General features: G+C 46.9%; 1 pseudogene; it reads right to left on the bottom strand.

Moving 5' to 3' along the window:
- Window positions 1–1,027: 1,027 nt before the first annotated feature.
- Window positions 1,028–1,191, bottom strand: LOC142573459 (U2 spliceosomal RNA; annotated as a pseudogene).
- Window positions 1,192–21,533: the final 20,342 nt, after the last annotated feature.

Genomic DNA, 21,533 nt, shown 5'->3' with positions numbered 1-21,533 from the left:
TACGTCCAAAGGTTGCCCCTCATAGCACAGCTGAAAGTCCTTTAGATATCCTCTGGTGAAGGGTTGCACAGCCGTCTTACTGGAAGACAGTTCGATATCTCTTTCCTTTAAAAATTTGCCCACAGTGTTTAGACATTCCTGCAAAGTAGATTAAACAACGCTGGCGCATGAACCAGAGGCCCAAATACAAACATCATCCGCATATATAGAGTGGTGCAGTGCAGGTGGAAGTCTCCGTGGTAAATACGCCATTACACAATTAAAGAGAAATGGAGTGAAGACGCTGCCTTGTGGGCAGGGTGTCAAAGCGAAATGCTTTTCGTTCCGGTTTTCCTTTCGTTCCACTGAAAAAGGTTCCGTTCCGGTTCTGTTCCGAAACAAAACAGAACAAAATTATTCGTAATGGTTCTTAACTGTTTTTGTTTGCACGCAAACATTTTCGAAGCAGAGTAACGACAAAACAGAGCATTTATTGTTCTAAATAATTGAATTGTGAATACTGAGATTATGCTCACTACCTGGAGTCGAGGCACTGAGCGTGATTTCAGAAGCAGCCCGTCATCGAGTGTACTCGATGAAATGCGAGGACCGCTGTTCCGATAAAACGAGCTTAAACGAACGAAAAAATTTCGATAGTAAAGCGTTGTATCTGTAGAAAACGCAATGATATGCTCTTCAGCGCGCAAGCCATGGGTTTTGCTATGATGCCGACCTTCTAGTGCACCGAGCGGTACGCTTAGATTAGCGGAGCACTCGACCAGCTATCGCTCGCACTATCCCTGCTTGAGATACGCGCTAACGCTTACGTTGGCTGACGTCGGATGTTTCGGAGTGCCGACCTTTGCGTTGAGCTGAAAACCGATAATAAATATTTGGGTTTCACTCCGAAACGAAATGATAAATAGCGTTTCTATTACATTTTCGTTCCAGTAAAAAATATCGTTTCTAACAGCGAAGCTGTAGATGGCTAGGTTCTGATGAAAAATGTGTCCGTGGGCAAGAGCCGTGTAGATAGAGAATTTCTCCCCATTCGGGGACCCATCCCTATGATAGTGCAATACCGAGCCGACCCGCGGCGGAGGAGAAGCAGGCTTTAAGCACTCCGCCAACTTGCAAAAGTAAGTTTAATAACTTAGGTCCAAATACAGCCCGTACGAGATATTTAGCTGATAAATACAGATAAGTATAGATCCGCGTTCGCACCACCCTTTCTTTGCCGGCGTTCCAAGCACTTGAGTATCTCCTTTCCTTTCCTTCCGCTTTCCCATGGCGGCGGTCCTGTAAGCATGCTGCCCGCCAGGACCACAAGGCGGAAAGAAATGCGAACCGTCCATGTGGCCCCGATCCTGCAAACTTCCAACGCTTCACTGGAGCAAAGGCCAGGTTACAGAGGGAGTTTGTGGTTAACCAATTTTGTGTGTCCTGTTTTGTGTGTGACCGCTTGTGGTTTTCGAGTGACCTCACAACCATAACTGTAGTGCGGGACGTCGACCAAAGCACGATTGCCTTGGCTACGGTGAAGCAGTGTGTACACTTGGAGTGCGGTAAGGTGCGTGTCTGTTCTACGTGCCGGAATTCGTTTGTAAAAGGTGTCATGCCGTGTTTCGCAACAATACATGAGTATGTAGACCTCCCGGCGCATCGCCTTCATGTATGTGCATACGGCGTTTGGCGCACGGCAATGGACAGTTCGCCATTAAGGAGCCCACGTACACAGTTTCGCTGGTCATCAACCTTAACAGAGTGGAATGGCACTGATTTTTTTTTCGTTTTTAGTTTTTGTTTTCGTTCCGTTCCGACACACTGCTTGTGGGACTCCCTGACTAGGATTACGAGAGGAACTTTTTCCTTCGCTTGTCTGAATAAATGATGAACTGTCATTCAAGAAGTTGGGCATGCACCATAGTTCCTTTCCAGATACTTCCAGTCCTAACAGGCCACATAATACAGTGGCATGGCTGACTGTGTCGCAGGCTCGTTTAATGTCTAAAACGCTATTGTGACATTTTCCCTAGCTCGTTCATGTTTGACGTAGGTAACGATATCCAAAATTGCATCCATGGTGCACCGCCGCCTCCGAAATCCTGTCATGTGATCCGGATCTACTTCTGTCTGCTTACACCACAATTGCAGCCCAGTGTCAATTATTTTCTCCATGACCATTATTACGATCGGCCTGCAGGGGTAGTGAGCTGCTAACCTTTCACGGCCCGCTGCAGTTGTTTCGATCGACCTGCGGTGTTAGCGATCTTCGAAGAAGCGACCTTCGAACCTTTCCCGGCCCGCTACGACGACTCGCTTTGTAAAGCAGACAATGCGCCTCCTGAAAACAGCCAGCGGCGCCAGCGAGTTTAGCCACGTCCGGCCGACCGAGTAATGTTGGTTGATTCGCTGTCGCCTTCACGGTCTACTTGGAGCAAGAGAACTCCTGGAACAGGGTGTTTCGCGGTGCTTTCTCACGGGTCCCAGAAATCGTTACAGTCAATGGACGGACGCGGCGGCTAGCTGCGGGGTCAGCTCTGGGATCAAGAGGCACCTACTTGGGTCAAGCGTATCAACCTTTGTCTACGACGACCCACTCCCCTCGGTGTGTTCATTGAAAGCGAAGTGTGGAAGTGAGTTTGTGAACCCCCCCCCCTCAAAAGGTGGGTCGACTACGATAATTTTGGATGCTCCCATTGGACGAAGGTTGAACGGCAGTTTTCCCTCACCTAGGGATCTAGGGAGGACAGAGGGTTTTTAAGCAGCCGTTGTCGGCTGTTCGGTGTGCTTTCTTTTTCAGTCATGCTAGACTGATGAAATGTAACGTTCTTCACCTTTCATGTAGATACTGTAAATAAATCCCATATTCCTCGTCCTCGATGGGAACAAGTCCCTCCCTTCAACAACGTCCTTAGCGTGTATGAGTCGGACGACGGCATGGGCCAACTAACACTTATTTCATGCCCTACCCCAACCCTTACCCCATGCATAAACAGTTAGTCATACTAACATGATGAAGAATCAGGAGAAAGGAGTTTTGCCATGCTTCAATACAGGTATCACACGCGCTGTTTTCCAGGCGTCAGGTGCACACACCTCTTTCCGCTAGTCATTGAGTAACTCCGATAGTGTCAATCGACCGTCAGGTCCGATGTTTTGCAACATACTGTATATGATGAAATCTGGATCTGCAGTAGTCTTTGTCTTACAACACGCAAGCGCACATTTTAGCTCCATCATAGATATTTCGTAGTTTAATTGAACGTGGTGTGACTGAAAGCACGCAAAAGACATTTTGTTTGGCCATTTCGACTGAATATTGAAACTCAGCACAAGTAATAGAAATGTTTGTTCTAGTTATAACTTTGCAGACTTCCTCAGCAATCACTAATTCTGTAGCATCCTTAGCTATTGCGAGAGCACGAAATGGTTTTGTTTGAGCAACAGGCCCACTTAAAGCACGAATACTCATCCATACTCGAGGAACTGGCATCATGGGAGACAACTTATCGCAAAATTCCCGCCAGCTCCCCCCCCCCCTTATTTTTGTAGTCGTCTCCGCATGACTGATTGAATTTGCTGCGAATTTCTATACGCTCATATATTTCCACTTCGGCGATAAGCTCTTCCTGCTCTTCTTCGTACAGCTCTCAAAGGTTCACGTTCTTCGTCAACTATTGTGTACTCATTAAAAATGGGCACTTTTTTCGTACACATTTTCATTGTTTCTTGTATCACTGATCTCAGTTTCTCTACGTCAGCTGCACAATCCACTAGAATGGACAAGTACTGACAAAAGAGCAGCCAGTTTGTTGTATTCGCGTAACTTCGTTTCGCAGTACTTTTTAAACGCGGATGTGACATAAGAAATAGGAAGTGATCGCTTCCACGTGTTTATGCGTCTATTGTCCACCCAGCATCGGTAACACGGTCATCAGAACACATTGTTACGTATAAGAAACTGGCATAGCGATACCAATAAATGACACAGATCCGTCATTCAATACTTACATATTGCATCTTTCTGCGGTGCATTGAATATTCCCAAGGGCGTGACAATAATTACTCCCCCATGTTAAGTTATGTGCGTTAAAGTCCCCACATATGATAATATTCGAACTTGTGATGCTAAAGTATTTGCCAAATTATCAGTCATAATACGTCTCGATGTTTGCAGGCATATACATAGGACTGTTGCACATATATTAGCGAGATATACTTTGTAGGCTGCATATTCAACAAAATCTTAACTGCCTGATTGAATAAGGTGAGAGGGCAAATCTTTCCGATGCTGAGCATTGTTCTACTCAACTGGACGAGACGATGTATATATATATAATTGGAGAGACGACAGTCATCACGCACTCCAGCCTCTTGCATCTATAGCACAGGGAAGCTGTATTGCACATTTAACTTGCGAAAGTCAGCAGATTTGGATCGAAGGCTACTAGCGTTCCACTGAAATATTGCGACACATTCGTAACGGCTATTCAGGATTGCTATTTGGTAGCACTGATGTGAACAGCTGACTCATTATAGGCTCCATGGACAAGAAACTCTTTGAAGCTTCTTCGCCTGAGGTACAGCAGTGACAATTGCTCGATCAGCAGCAAACAGCATGAGTATATAAAATCATCTGTCCAACACTGAGTGGCACGGTGTTATTCTGGAATGCCGATGTTCCGGCCGCCGCTCGCGCTGATCGCTGAGGGGTGTTCTGAGAGGATCGCTGAGGTTGTCCTAGGTTCGGTCTTCGATACTGTTGGGATGTGTATCCATTAGTGGCCGTAGCGGAATGATGAATCCGCTGTGTCTGGAACGCTTGTCCAGCTTGTTGCTTTAATGCCGACGAATACAATGTTTTCTTTTTATTATTTTTGCTCAAATGCAGTAAATTGGCGATTTTTCGCCGGGCTTACCGCATCAAGATTCGTAAGAGGCTCCTCGTGTTGTTATTTGCTTCCCATGAATTAATTCATGTTTACGCAGCATGGATGCGGCCTTGTTCTGTGTACATCCTGAGAAGGAATCCGTACGGGTACCTGTACAACGTGACCATTTAGGCTGTCGCACAGACTTGCATTCAGCGTGCTCATGGTTCTCGGAGCACATTTCACATCGACATGACCCACGACAGTTTTCTGCTAGGTGTCCAAACCTCCGACAGTTATAACACCTCAAGGCAGGATTAAGGTGTTCTCCCACACGGTATCTGGTGAAGCCCAAATGTATTCTCTGAGGCATTGGTTTGTCATCTCTGACGTGAAGGATTACACTGTACAAGGAGCGGGATTCAACTGTACCATCCTCTAGACGGTGTCTTGCTTGGCGGCGGGCTGATATAACACAAAAATCATTCAAAAACTCGAGCAGTTGTCCTTCAGTGTACTGAAGCGGCACGTGACGAACCTTGGCAACAATTCGAGCGTGCGAAGCCGTAGCCCTGTTACATATGCAGTCCTGCTATTATTCCTGCTACTTCGTGCAGTAAAAGCAGGTTTTTCGCAGATTCCACTGAGGTAACACTGACTGAAAAATTGCCGTTTTTGTTTACTCGGAACTCCTGAACTTTTACCTCTGCTGCCGAGACAATTTCTGAGGTAGCATGATTTGGATTCACTTGCCAAAAATTGGGTCCTTCTTTTGGCGGTCGGAACACCACCGGCATTCCTTCACTTCTTTTCTTTTTGTAGGTCACGAAAGTGAAAAGTATTCGATCACACTCAATGGCTTCATCATTGCTTAGGTCATAGTTCGAAGTACTTTCGTTCTCCTGTTTGTATGCATTATCAAGACGAGGCCTCTTGCTCTCGCCGTTCTTACATGGGTTCCACAATGGTGTCGAAAGGACTTGGTACGATGGTGTCGAAAGGATTGGTGGTCGAGGACTGCAGCCGTGCCGGCTTTATGATGCCATTCGCATTGTGTGTGTTCGCAGAATCTTAAACGCGCTCCTGCGTTGCATTCATGTGCCTCGAAGCACGTTAGCATTCATAGGGCTCATGTCGCTGTTCTACCCTGCCGACTGCCATAGTGGGTGGAGACATTCCCAGGTGAAAATTGGTTTTATTGCAGTTGGAAGTGAGTGAAGGCTGAACTTCGCACACCGAAGCATTCGGAGAGAGAGAGAGAGAGAGAGAGAGAGAGAGAGAGAGAGAGAGAGAGAGAGAGGTAATAAGGAAAAGACTGGTAGGTTAACCAGGCTCAGTCCCTGCACTGGGGAAGTGGGGATGAAAGATGAAAAGGAATAGCCAAGTTCACTATTTGCAGGGGTACACACACAATTTACAAATTAACAACGATGTCATTGGCGCCCAGCTTCTGGCGTGACTTTCAGAAAAAAGAGGAATTTCAGGGTTCGTTCTGTGCACGTCATAATGACTAACATTTACCCGCCGAAATGGGCTTCAAACAATATAGTGCCAACAAAGAATAATTTAGTGTTTCTCTTCAACGTTGGTTTAACGTCTTTCAGTAGTACTCCACCCAAAGCGCGAACTGCTGCCTTCTTCGTTAGGCAAAGTTTTCATGGAATTATCACTACCGACTACATTCGCAATCGATTGGGCCGAAAGCGAGAGCCATCAGGTAAGCCAGAGTGTCTGCCACTTCGATCGGGCAAGGACAGCTAGGATATGCCCCCGTTCCTGGAAATGGGGGTGCGGAAAGGGCGCGAGAATTATTTTCTAGTGATTAGCAATCTTTGGCGGTGCTGCAGCTGGTGGCATATAGTGGTGGGGGACAAAAAAATGATTAGCCAAAAAACGAGAGAGGAAAAGAAAGAAAGAAAGAAAGGAAAGAGATCAAAGAAACGCCCCGAGACCTTGCGCACTTGCGGGCGCCCCTCGGTGCTCCTTTCTTTGAAAAGGCGGGCCGCGCGCTTTGCCCTCCCGACCGACCGGAGCTCTTGGACCAGATGATAACTGCGTCGCCGCCCTCTCCCCTGCTCCCCGCTAACCCGTTTCGGAGAATTGAAAACAAGGCGCCAGTAATAAACCGCCACAAAAGGAAGCCTCGGCCAGACGGACTCGCCTGGTTATTATACCGCACTGCTTTTCTTTTAACCATATTTGTTGCTTTCCTTTCGGAAATTTGGTCTACGCGCTTAAAGAGTCCTCGGTGCACGCTGGGGTTGCGGTTTGCAGACGGGGGTGCCCCCTCTAGGGGACAGCGATGCGGGAAAATGGGTGAGGGGGAGGGGGGGTTTCTTGCGGAGAGATTCGTTTTGTCGGGCGAAAGAATCGCGCGCCGCGGTTCGAACGCGCTGCCTACTGACGGGACTAGTGGGTGTCGTATGGAGGGTAGCGAACGAAGGGGAAAAGGGGGCTGCGGTGGTTCGGTTAGCGAGGGTAAGGGTGATCGCGGGGAGGCTAGATTGTGCGGCGGCGGTGGGTCGCGGGAACGCTGCGTTACACTCAAAATCATCCATCATGCTACGGTGGTTTTAGGATACGCTCCGGCTAACCTCTCCGCTTTTTCCTCTCCTCCATCGCTATTTTATTTATTTACTTATTTACTTTCGTTAGAGAAAAGAGGGAAGGGGGCAGCTCTCTCCCTCGCACGGTGCTCCACGCTCGCGTTAGTTTTCTTCCTTTGACAGATTGGCTCATTTTTTTGCTTCTCGCCTCCTCGTCGTTTTTCCTATCCCCTGCACGGGTTTTCAGTTGCACCCGGCCGCTTCGCGTGGAGGGTAGGCGCGCGGTCTAGTTAGTTCAGCGACAGAGACCACCGCGCGTAGACCGCACGGCGGCGGCAGCGGTGGTGGTGGAATAGGCTGCGCCGTGCGGCCTCCGGCTCTCGTGCGCGAGCGTGATTATTATGCGCGCACGCGTGTGTGTGTGTTGGGCCTCTCATCTGCATGTAACGAGGCTGACTGTTGGTCTCCGCGCCATCTGCCGCCGCGACGGCTGCGAGCGATGATGTCCTCGCCAGCGTCGTCGAGAGGGAGGAAGAGCGCAGCGCCATGCATGATGGCTTTCGGATTGTCAGGCATTAGAGCGCGCTCATGAATGCACGATGCGCTCTGTTCGGTCGAACGTGATTTACGCCGGAGTGTTTGAGTAAGCGCCGCGAGTGGGTGTCCTCGCGTTAAGGAGTGAGGATATAGATTGAACAGAAAAAGAAATCGGGGGATCTCTAGAGGAGAGGTGGGGATGAAAAAAAATAATAATAGAGCAGGAACACCGAACGCGTCGTGGCTTCCTGCAGACCAGCGACAAGTGCGTGGTACATGTCACTCGCTGGAGCCGCTTGTGGGAAGGTAGTAGATATACACCACAAACACTTCTGCTTCCACACGTGCGAGGAGGCCATTGAAAGTGTGCTGTTGATGACCGCTTCTCAATTTGCGGTGCTGTGTAAAACATGGCGGCTATAATAACGTACCTCTTGGTCGGTGTGTATCATTCTGTCCTTTATCGGGGTGGAGGACAACGGTGGGTGTTGATGAAACGCTGTTGTCATATGCACGACAGGGAGCTGAATTCTGGGGTTTTACGTGCCAAAACCACGATTTGATTACGAAGCACGCTGTAGTGGGGGAACTCCGGATTAACTTTGACCACCAGGGCATCTTTAACGTGCTCCGGTTGCACGGGACACGGGTCTTTTTGCATTACGCCCCTTCGAAATTCGGCCGCCGCAGCCGGGATTTGCTCCCACGACCTCGTGCTTAGCAGTACAACACCATAGCCGCTATGCCACCGCAGCGGGTATGCACAATTGTAGGTCAACGACATCACTGATGCAGCATCACTGGACCATTGACTGCCACCATAACAAAGCTATAATAATAACAAGAATTTCAGCGGACGCTAAATGTCGTTGCATTTTGCTTCCCCACAAGCGAAAATTTGTGCTGAGACGTTCCACAGAAAGCGGAGAGAATAAAATTTTAGTTGTCATACGTAAATAAGAGGTAACACCGGCTCATCTCAAGGCATTTACTGCTGTAACAGACGCTGAATTCACTAAGCTTTTCGTTCGTAAATGCTCTTCGCCATCAAAGGGCCGCCTTCGCTAAGCACGTGTCCAACATCCGGATTGGCTGGTATTTGCTCTTAGAGAGAGAGAGAGAGAGAGAGGAGAGGGGAAAGGCAGGGAGGTTAACCAGAGAAAAAGATCCGGTTGGCTACCCTACACCGGGGAGAGAGGGGAGGGGGAGGTAAAGTGGTAACAAAGTAGAGATAAGGAAAGGAAGGAGCGTAGTCACACAATCACAATCGGTCACTGGCACCGAATACCAGCTGTAGCGTAAGAGCTTTCTCGTGAATACGAGCCCAGATAATTTGAGCTTCAGGGCTGGTATTCACAAAATGCTCTTACGTTTGATTTGCTCGTAAGAGAAAATTCCAGCCATTTCTGATGCTATACCTATATTTATTTGCGGAAGTTGCCAGCCAACGGACAAAGAACACTTACGAATAAAAAGCTTTGTGAATGTGGCCTCAGTTCATTGGTCAATGGTTCGCGCGCTGTACAGTACCTACGCATGCAAAAAAAGGTATGATGATGATGATGATGATGATGATGATGATGATGATGATGATGAAGAAGAAGAAGAAGAAGAAGAAGAAGAAAAACGTTTATTTGCTCTATTTTGCAGTGATTTTTGCGTATTCAGATGGAGTCTTCCATCTTCTCTACAGGGTCGGTTCCCCTAGTCCAGGGCTCCGCTGAGGGTAGCTGCCCTGCGTGCGCGCCTTACTAGTCCTTGTTGGACTTTCAGGATGTCGCTGGATAGCATCCTCTCCCACTGTTCCGCACTCGGGTTTTTATTATGGCTAGCCCATCTGTTTTCTGGCAAGCCCATGTGGTATGGTATAATGTTGGTTTGTCTCCACACCATGGGCACTTGCTCTCGTACTGCGTGGGGTAGATCTTGCTTAGCATGTTTAGGCACGGGAATGTTCACGTTTGTAGCTGTCGCCATGCTACGGCGTCTTCTCTATTTAGTTGTTTGTGAGGGGGCGGGTATTTTCGTCTGATGTCTCTGTAGTAGTTTAGTATCTCTGAATAGCTTTGGGCTACCGGCTCGGGTTCCTCAGCGGGGTCGGGATAGGATAGCTAGGATAGGATAGGATAGGATAGGATAGGATAGGATAGGATAGGATAGGATAGCTCGAGGGCACGCAACAAACCGTGCAAAAGAAAGGTGATGGTCGCTTAGTGGTTAGGGTTTGTGCCTGACACGCGGACGTAAGGGTGCCACGTTTCCTCAAATAAATTTTTTCGCTCCTATATCGGCAGACTGCTGCCACAGCCCGACCTTGATCTTGATCTTAGCCCGAAAGGACGAGAAGCGATACCAGGGTCTGACAAAGTGGTCGCGGCATAATCTGATTCTAAGAGAAAATTCATATGTATAAGCGACTTACGGAAAATTTTAGAGGTATCACTTGAGGGGCGATGTACTTTTTAAACAAGTATTTCGTTGTTTTCGTAGCTTCACTGTAATAAGGTCGAGACGACGTAGTGATGGTAGCCCAGTTATTTATCTTATAACGCCAGTGTTCAAAGGGGCGTTCTGAATGAAAAAATTTTAAATAAGAAAGCAGAGTCGAGTGAAAAGGAACGGCTCTTGAGGCACCCTAGGTTTAGGCATTTATTTCTGGCATAGGTCGTAACATTGACGAAAACGTCCATGCTGTGCCCTTAAATCATTCAAGAGCGCAGACGCAGGGCATGTTTTACCAGGCCATGCCACATAAGCACTTGAGAACACAATGTGTTTTATTTTGGTAATAGTGCAGTCAGGGGGGTCCTGATTGAGGGTTGCGATTACAGCATTGCATCATTACTTTTGCCAAATTGTGCGATCAGATAGTGCTAGCGTAATAATTACACGATGCTTATAAACCAGCACACGTAAACGTACCTGACAGACTTGATGAATGTGTGCAGATGGCAGCGTACTTATGCAAAACACGCAGGGGGTAACCGTTCAGACTGGTGTCGCACAAATTACGGCTGGAGTAAGCGATATATAGCCCTGCTTTAACGTAAATTAGTGAAGCCAAGGGGGGGATTGTGATCTTGCCTTCGCATGCGTGAACCGCGGTGTCGTTGCTTTTATGTGGTCGTAAAATATTTTTCGATGAAATATTGTCACAGAACTGCTAACGTATTACATTGTAATGTTAATAAACGTTTTATGGCGTTGTATTGCCGCCTGAAGGATATAAACTGATTTACACTGCCGTTGGGGAGCGCCTTCACGATATAGAGTAGTTTAGCTTGAAGCGAAGAGGCTGCACGTTGTTGTGCTCCCTCGGATTCAAGGTTGCAAAGTGGCAAGTACGTGCGTGTGTGTGGGCCACACACAGACTGCACAGTTCCAAGCGGTGATACAGCATAGATGGCTCACTGCAGGATTAATCCTGAACACCTCAACCTCTTTGGTGCGCACATGGAACACAGAATCTGTAACCGAGATGGTGTCACCGTGAGCACACATTTAATTTTCTTTTTAAATTGTCGGTCTCGTGTAAATATTGACGGACCAGAATCCCATCAGGAGTCGTGAAGACGCTGAACAAGATGCCTACCATTCCATGGTTTTCTTTCTTCAATTTTGAAACCGTAAATCCCTTTTACTTCTTTTACTTCCTGTACTTCGACTGATGTGCTTTCAACAGCGGAAGTTCTTTTCTCTATTTTTTTTTTAACCGGGACATTCAAGTACAACCGGTGGAAAATTCTTGATTAGCACTTTCTAAGTCTCTCGAGTAGCTCACTTTACTAGTGTGGCCACTGGTGCATGACAAAATCACGCGGTACTATACGCCATATACAGAATGATGAAGCAGTATCATACCCTTCTGCTATTATAACTAGATTACGAATTCTTTCTGCGATAAAAAATATTCGGAAGAAGCATGGCAATTTGTGTAACTTATATTTTTATCGTCTTCTGTTTTCTGTTTGCTTGTCTTTTTTGATTTAACCAAAATAATCTGTTCATTGTTTTTTTTTCAAACTTTTAGAGAAAAAGACTGTTATATATTTCATTCTATTAAGGAAGTAACTTTTACTCCCCTCATTACTGCACGCAGTTAGTTGTCTGTAGTACGAAAGCCCCAAATGCTGGGATACGGTTGTAGGAGATCATATATGTACAGATAAGCAAGCTACGTAGAACGTAGAAGATATGCTCACCTCCTAGACATGAAATCTTGCACGAAGACACCCGGCACTACGCAACACATCCAAATATTCACTTTACGAGTTTATATAGCCGTACTATTAATGGCCTCACTCGTCCTGATTGCAGCTGTAGTTCTTACAGAAACTCAGATAAATTAGCACGCGCACAGGAGATCTATCCTGCTTATGAACGTGCATGGCTGATGAAGCTGTTCACAATGTTAATGGAGCATATAAAATTTTCAATTTACCGTATGGCGAACAATTCTGGTAAAATCAAGAAAAGTTCTTTCTTTGGCCATAAACAGAAAAAGTCATTTTTTAAATGAAAGAATGTCTGTTTCTTCCATTGAAAGAAACCGGAGCTTTATGCGAAATGCCTTTTTTTCCCTTACGTTATTATCGTGCCTATTTAACATATAAGCAGGAACCCTATGAATCTAAGAACATTTTAGTGGCACTTTATCATGCATGAGAGCAGTCCTCTCAGCCGCCCTAGACAAGCTCGACAAGCGCCCTATGACAGAAAACAACATCCTTGGAAACTGGCGTACGCGAAAATCAGCGCGGTCCGCTTTGAAGGCGCTGCTGCGGTACTTAAAAGACACGGGACTTTCTGACAAATTGCGACTGTACACTGTGTGACGCAGGATTGTACGGTGACACTGCGTGACACTAGGAACGCCTTTGCAGGCTGCGTGACAGTGCCAACAGAAACAGTTCGTGTGTACGTGTGTTTGTGTGTGTATACTTCCTTTTTTAATTTTTTTATCCTTTTCTGTGCAGGCTTCTGTGCAGTGCTGCGGTGGCGTAGAGGTAGAACATCCGCCTCGCGGGCAAGAGGTCCGTGGTTCGAATCCCGGTGCCGCGCAATTTTCCACCGGATTAAAGAAAGAAAAAAAAATCCGCGTGTTGATAAAATTGCATAAACAGGCCTGGAGTACGGCCTGATGCCGGTGACCAGAACCGATAACGCACTCCCTCACCAGAGCAGGATTGGCCACCCTGGTGCAGTACTTGGCCGCAACCTCCTATATGAACACAACAATCAAACCCCGGCCCTCAGTCCCCAGCAGCTGCGAAGCAACTGACCACGGTGGCGGTCAGACCTGCGAGGCCGCAGAGGGTGCTAAGAATCCCCGGCTCCGGACAGACCGCCATTGGAATATGAACCTGGCAACGTTTAATGCTAGAACGTTATCTAGTGAGGCGAGTCTAGCAGTGCTATTGGAGGAATTAGAGGGCAGATGGGATATAATAGGACTCAGTGAAATTAGGAGGCCAAAAGAAGCATATACAGTGCTAAAAAGCGGGCACGTCCTGTGCTACCGGGGCTTAGCGGAGAGACGAGAACTAGGAGTCGGATTCCTGATTAATAAGAATAGAGCTAGTAACATAGAGGAACTCTATAGCATTGACGAGAGTGTGGCAGGTCTTGTTGTGAAACTTAATAAGAGGTACAAAATGAAGGTTGTACAGGTCTAAGCCCCTACATCCATTCATGACGACCATGAAGTCGAAAGTTTCTATGAAGACGTGGAATCGGCGATGGATAAAGTCAAAACAAAATACACTATACTGATGGGCGACTTCAATGCCAAGGTAGGCAAGAAGCAGGCTGGAGACAAGGCAGTGGGGGAATATGGCATAGGCACTGGGAATAGCAGGGGAAAGTTATTAGTAGAGTTCGCGGAACATAATCATATGCGGATAATGAATACCTTCTTCCGCAAGCGGGATAGCCGAAAGTGGACGTGGAGGAGCCCGAATGGCGAGACTAGAAATGAAATAGACTTCATACTCTGTGCTAACCCTGGCAATATACAGGACGTGGACGTGCTCAGCATGGTGCGCTGCAGTGACCATAGGATGGTAGGAACTCGAATTAGCCTAGACGTTAGGAGGGAACGGAAGAAGCTGGTACATAAGAAGCCGATCAATGAGTTAGAGGTAAGAGGGAAAATAGAGGAATTCCAGATGAAGCTACACAACAGGTATTCGGCTTTAACTCAGGAAGAGGACCTTAGTGTTGAAGCAATGAACCACAATCTTGTGGGCATCATTAAGGATTGTGCAATACAAGTCGGTGGTAAGTCCGTTAGACAGGATACCAGTAGGCTATCGCAGGAGACGAAAGATCTGATCAAGAAACGACAACGTATGAAAGCCTCTAACCCTACAGCTAGAATAGAACTGGCAGAACTTTCGAAGTTAATCAACAAGCGTAAGACAGCTGACGTAAGGAAGTATAATATGGATAGAATTGAACATGCTCTCAGGAACGGAGGAAGCCTAAAAGCAGTGAAGAAGAAACTAGGAATTGGCAAGAATCAGATGTATGCGTTAAGAGACAAAGCCGGCAATATCATTACTAATATGGATGAGACAGTTCAAGTGGCTGAGGAGTTCTATAGAGATTTATACAGTACCAGTGGCACCCACGATGATAATGGAAGAGAGAGTAGTCTAGAGGAATTAGAAATCCCACAGGTAGCGCCGGAAGAAGTAAAGAAAGCCTTGGAAGCTATGCAAAGGGGGAAGGCAGCTGGGGAGGATCTGGTAACAGCAGACTTGTTGAAGGATGGTGGGAAGATTGTTCTATAGAAACTGGCCACCCTGTATACGCAATGCCTCATGACTTCGAGTGTACCGGAATCTTGAAAAAACGCTAACATAATCCTAATCCATAAGAAAGAGGACTCTAAAGACTTGATAAATCATAGACCGATCACCTTACTGTCCGTTGCCTACAAAGTATTTACTAAGGTAATTGCAAATAGAATCAGGAACACCTTAGACTTCCCTCGACCAAAGGACCAGGCAGGATTCCGTACAGGCTACTCAACAATAGACCATAATCACACTATCAATCAGGTGATAGAAAAATGTGCGGAATATAACCAACCTTTACATATAGCTCTCATTGATTACGAGAAAGCGTTTGATTAAGTCGAAACCTCAGCAGTCATGGAAGCATTGCGGAATCAGGGTGTAGACGAGCCGTATGTAAAAATACTGAAAGATATCTATAGCGGCTCCACAGCCACCGTAGTCCTCCATAAAGAAAGCAACAAAATCCCAATAAAGAAAGGCGTCAGGCAGGGAGATACGATCTCTCCAATGCTATTCACAGCGTGTTTACAGGAGGTATTCAAAGACCTTGATTGGGAAGAATTCGGGATAAGAGTTAATGGAGAATACCTTAGTAACTTGCGATTCGCTGATGATATTGCCTTGCTTAGCAACTCAGGGGACCAACTGCAATGCATGCTCGCTGACCTGGAGAGGCAAAGCCGAAGGGTGGGTCTAAAAATTAATCTGCAGAAAACTAAAGTAATGTTTAACAGTCTCGGAAGAGAACAGCAGTTTACGATAGCTAGTGAGGCACTGGAAGTGGTAAGGGAATGCATCTACTTAGGACAGGTAGTGACTGCGGATCCGGATCATGAGACTGAAATAATCAGAAGAATAAGAATGGGCTGGGGTGGGTTTGGCAGGCATTCTCAGATCATGAACAGCAGGCTGCCATTATCCCTCAAGAGAAAAGTTTATAACCGCTGTGTCTTACCAGTACTCACGTACGGGGCATAAACCTGGAGGCTTACGAAAAGGGTTCTACTTAAATTGAGGACGACGCAACGAGCTATGGAAAGAAGAATGATAGGTGTAACGTTAAGGGATAAGAAAAGAGCAGATTGGGTGAGGGAACAAACGCGAGTTAATGATATCTTAGTTGAAATCAAGAAAAAGAAATGAGCATGGGCAGGACACGTAATGAGGAGGGAAGCTAACCGATGGCCATTAAGAGTTACAGAATGGATTCCAAGGGAAGGGAAGGGTAGCAGAGGGTGGCAGGAAGTTAGGTGGGCCGATGAGATTAAGAAGTTTGCAGGGACAACACGGCCACAATTAGTACATGACCGGGGTAGTTGGAGAAGTATGGGAGAGGCCTTTGCCCTGCAGTGGGCGTAACCAGGCTGATGATGATGATGATGATGATGATGATGATGATCCTTTTCTCTCTTTCACCTATCTCATCCCCTTTCCACTCCCCCAGTACAGGGTAGCCAACCGGAGATAATCTCTGGTTAACCTCCCTGTCTTTCCTTTGCCTTTCTCTCTCTCTCCCTCTCTCTTGGTGTTGGGTCCTACATTAGGTGTTCTGGCCTGAAAAATCCTTTTTTCTGTGTTTTCTCCTAGCTTCATGCTGTTTGTAATGTTCGAACCCCCTAGGGAACTTAGCTGAAGGCAGCCAATTATTACCCCAAACTCTTCGCCAGTGTAAAATCTGGTATTAAACGCTTTGCAGCATTCTGGAGCGTTAGCGTGAGAAAGAGAGAGGCAGGGAGATGGGTGGTATAGGATAACTAAATGAAATGCATGAAGGTTAACTAGTACTGAGCCCGATTGGCTACCTTGCACTGGGGGATAGGGAAAGGGGAGGAAAGGATTAGGATAGGAAGAGAAAGTCCGCCTCGAACTTCTCTAAACGACGATATACTTGATGGCGACTTAGCATATTTGCATGCTCACTTCACGTTTTTAGCCGACATCATCTAGAAACTTGAATGCTCGGGCGCGACTCTTACCCTAAGTGTGGGACTCATTTTGGATTTTTGTCCGTGCTTCTGACATATCTCCAGTGCACCTCCAGTGAATCTGTTACCCACATAGTTCGAAACGTCAATCTGCCTCGGACAAGAATCTCGGCTTTTCGCTGGTGACAGAACCGTCACAGGCTCTGCCTGGCGGACATTCTGGAATTACAGAGGAAGTTGGATTATCTCATGTTCCGAAGTACAAGTATATGCCTCCAACTTCGGTGGATGTTGGCCGTTTCCTTATTCTCCATACTAACTCGGTGAAAAAAAAGACACGACATGAAACCCGAAAATCTTCGGATGGTGCTTGTTTGTCACTGCTTTCACAACTTTTCACTTGTGCCTAGTACCATACTAGATTTCAAATGAATCTTGTAACTTACTCAACCTTGCTTATACCGTGTTATTGAGAAAGTAAAATGAATTTTACAGAACAGGGTTTTCGTGGGCTGTGTTCCTCAGATGATCGCACTTTCTCTTCTGGTGCACTGGGGAAGTTCTTATTTATTGAGCCTATACATATAACGGACCGTAATTCGCGCCTATATATGTCTTAAATGGCAGCTTCGGTGCTTGTTATAGGCGCCTAAAACAGAGATATTTTGTGCCTACGCATCCCGCTTCCAATTATAACCATTAGTTCATGCGTTCGATACTACGTAAGAAAACGTGCAAATGATTTGCAATATGCATAGGATCGGAACGTGGGAACGTATGTCTAAGCTACTATGCAACTTGAGAACTATAAGAAAAGTGGCGCACTTAATTCGAGCGAAATTACTTAACTTCGCGTGTGGGGACAGAGTGCTGCGGCTTTATTACCGACGTCGATTTAAGCAGTGGCGCTGTCCTGAGCTTTAAACAAAACAAAAGAGATTGAGAGAACCGCGAGACGTGAAATAAGTAACGCAGTGCCAGAGACAAGAAAGAAAATGTTTTACTGTCCCATCGCTCACAATTTTCAATGTATATGATACTAACAATGGACCCCACCGGTGGGCACCCATAATGAGGGCTATTCGCCTGATTGTACCGCCTCCTGGAGAGCTGTATAGCATTGCCGTCCGAGCAGCTCACTTGGAACGGACTAAATTGAACCGCTAGAGCTTAATTGCGACAGTCGCAGATGATTGCGCATACGCGCTGAGGTGCACCGGCGTCGGAGACTATCAGGCGCGTTCACCTCCAACTACTGTATGCAGCGGAACCGCAACTGCATTGTCACGTGGTTTTAATGAAGCTGCCATAGTCTTAAGAGTCGCCTTACGCTTCCCTCGTGTGTGCGGGGAGCGAGAAGAAATAAAAGGGCGATGAGGGGCTATGAACTTTGAAGTACGCACACATATGACGGGCCGACAAAAAGCGTTCACCTGTACCAACCGGTGCCGGTGCAAAGATCAAGAAAACGACAATTTTGCAACAGTTTGCTTTGTGCTCTTTTGGACTGGCGAACGACAAATCTCGTTGCGCGAGGGCTTCGAGCGGGTGTAATTTCGACGGAAATGGTCCGCGGAAAAAGTCAATATAGGAACTCCAAAAGGCATGTCAGGGAGATGCAGGGGTGCTTAAAGGGACGGGGGAGGCAGTGAGAATAGGGTGCGGCCAACCACACACACACGCCGCTGTGTCGCCAGCTGATGCACTTGCTCATTGGGCCCTTGGCGCGCGGGCAAGTTAATAGGACGAGACCGATATTGCCTCACGCGAATCACTGCGGCAGTGTATTCACATAGGAAATAAACGCAAAAAACGGAAGGCACCAAGTAAGGAAGACCTCCTGCGTGAGCGCAGCCGCCAAGAATCGGGAAGAACTGACCGATCCATCCTCGCCGCTATATACTATACAGAGTATTTTCACGAGCGTATATGTCTGTGCGCGTGCGTGCGTGGTACTCGCCCGGCTTCCAGCTAATGACCGTTCAACTGCTCCCAGAAATGACCGCGGCGTTTACTCTATAGCGGCAATCAGCTCCTCTGCTCGGCTAAGCGACCGAGGATAGAGAGGAAGAGAGAGACCGCCTCTTAAATTAACGAGTTCATTATTCGGACCGTATAATTGCTCCCGCTGTCTGTGCTTCCTGTTTAACTGCGACTCCGGCTGTTCTCTATATACACGCAACCTGCGCTCTCCCATCCTGCTCTTCATTCTGAAGTTCCTCTCGCTTTTTATGAGCGCTCCGGGTGGTTTCGACTCGTCGCTCAGCGCAATCACATCGCGGCACTGGCCTGCACCTCTTCGAGCACAGCCATTGCGGCTCGTTTGCCTGGATTGTTCGTGTAATCCCGGTGCACTCGCGGTGTGCCTGCAGCACTCGTAAGAGAAAGCACTTGCGTAGAATCCGCTTCCCTAGATTGGTTCTCCTCCACGGGTGCAAGCAGCGCGTCACGCTTTTTTTATCTCACAAACCTATAATACATAAAGAGTCTCGATGTTCAGATCGGCCAAGTATACGCAAACTAATAGTTCACGGCGTCTAATGATGCGAATACATCGCCTTACGAGGCCGTAATGAAGCGCCGTCTGACCGCAATGTCATCACGATCATCATAATCGCACGCATCATTTTCGAGAGAGCCGGTTAGCGATCGTTGTGACCGAGAGCTGCAGGACATTACTGCTAGTCGTTCCGAAGCTTCCGAATCACGAACGGGTTTTTTTCTTAACGCGGGCTTACTGGAAACTGTATAGCTCGAAACTACATACCCAAACCGTCAGACCATGCCAACAGCCGGTCTATTATACGTTTATACGAACAAACTTGTTTCTTCTCAGCGGAAATTAGAGACGCTCCAGTAGCTAATTCCAATAGAAACAAACAAAAATTGATGCGAGAAAAGTAGGATGAGCGATAACGCACGTATATGTAATGACTTAGGACAATGCGGCATACTTTATTTTGCTGATCTGTTCTCTCGGCATTTCGCCATATTTAAAAAAGTAAAATTCAGCCATTTACTTAACTCTGACGAACGTGTCAATAGATTATAGCTGGCAATCATCATGGCTTTGTAGAGTACAGGAATGGAGTCGTGCACACAAAGCCTTCCCCACGGAATAACAACATAAAGCAAAAAATGGAGCGCGCTACAGTGTCCTTATGGCTACCAAACTGTAATCTCTTTAGAAATACACATTCCTTGACATTTTGTAACCACGTAGAATTCGATTGTAAAGGCAAGTGTTACGTGTGAATGCCAACCCCCATCACCATAAGCGAAGTTGGTTTCTGGAAGTCGAAATAGAGTGAAGTTATTTCAGCTGCACATAATTAGCGACGTTAGACGTCAGGGAGTACATGACCCCGACTAATTAGCATTAATTGAGAATTCTTTCAACATAACGCGTAGCTTCGCAGCTACAGTTCTAACGGCGTTGACACTGATAACATGTCCAAAGTATAAATGCATCACCAAACTGCTCCACGAAATGCACGGTGCAGTTCTACAAAATGTGTGCGCAGGTGCGCTAGGTGCATTACGGAATATGATCCGTTCAACAAGAATTCATTTCACCGCGGCATTTTGGTCATGAATACATCAAGACGTTTGTTAAGCAGATGAGCGACTGCACCGGGGTGAGCGTGCCTTGGGCACTGGCCGACTTCAATTACGCGTTCACATCGGTTTTCGAGTCCAACACTAATATTAGTAAGTAAAGGCGCAACAGTACAGTTTATGGAGATGTGACTATCACACAGCTATTGATCCACAGTGGTGGCTTAGTAGCTTTGGCGTTGCGCTGCTAAACCCGAGGGCGCGGGCTCGAATGCCGGTCGCGGCCGCCACGTTTTCAGTGAGTGCGAAATGCAACAAAAAAACACCCAGTGCCATGCATTGGGGTCGCGTTAAAGGACCCCAGATGGTCAATATTAATCCGGCAGTCCCCCACTACAGCGTGCCTGAAAACTACAGAATTAGAAAAAAAAAGAAGGAAAGCAAAGCTAGATACTGAATCACGTTATGGTACCTTTTGTCTCGTTCTTCTTGTCGTTTTGAACCCAATTATCATGTCAGAGAAGAGGAATATAATATGCTTGTGTCTGCTGGTCACGTGCAGGCACAGAAATCTTAAAAACAGATTTTTTTAGAAGGTTTTATTATTTGGTGTGCTAATTAGAGCGCATCGCGCCATTAAAAACAACAAATTGACTTCACTGCCCTAAAGAAAATAGGCATCTTCACTGAAACGGCGTAACATGCATTGATCAAATGTTCCTTCAGAAAAAGAGGGAGCTCGTTTTAGCTATGCCTCTCGGTCTGCCTCAAACGGGCTTAGTGGGTGGTCACTTGTCAGCGCGCCTTGTTGCACTTTTTCGGAGGGCGGGGGAATGTTTACTCAGTTTCTTTTCTTTCATTACTGTTTTTTTTTTCTTCTTTTTATTCCTTGGAAGAAAACATTTACATTCCGACAAGTTCCTCATTGGCTTCCTCGTTGGCTGCAATGCCGGTAGAATTTTGCTCTGAATACTGGATCGCGATAATTATTTCAATGCTTTAAAGCACTCATCTTCCAAGACAAGAAGTACGTACGCAACAAGCAACGCAATCGGTGTGACTGACGCAGAACACATTGTGTTCGTTTATGACCGAAAGTTGCCGGCGCCCCAAGTCGCCCCCGACGTCGCGGGCAGATGGCGCCCGAAAGCGAGGCGCCATCTCTTGCCAGCCCGGGGCAACTCATTTGCATATTGAGAGCGGAGAGCGGGCGAGTCGTCTCTCTCCGAGTCCGCGCGCGTCGCCGCTCTCGCGAGCTACTGAGAGAGAGAGAGAGAGCGCGCATGGAGGGAAATCGAAGTCCCAAACGCG

Source organism: Dermacentor variabilis, chromosome 2 (assembly GCF_050947875.1).
Source record: "Dermacentor variabilis isolate Ectoservices chromosome 2, ASM5094787v1, whole genome shotgun sequence".
Taxonomy (NCBI): Eukaryota; Metazoa; Arthropoda; class Arachnida; order Ixodida; family Ixodidae; genus Dermacentor; species Dermacentor variabilis.
This window is presented reverse-complemented; position numbering and strand designations above follow the sequence as displayed.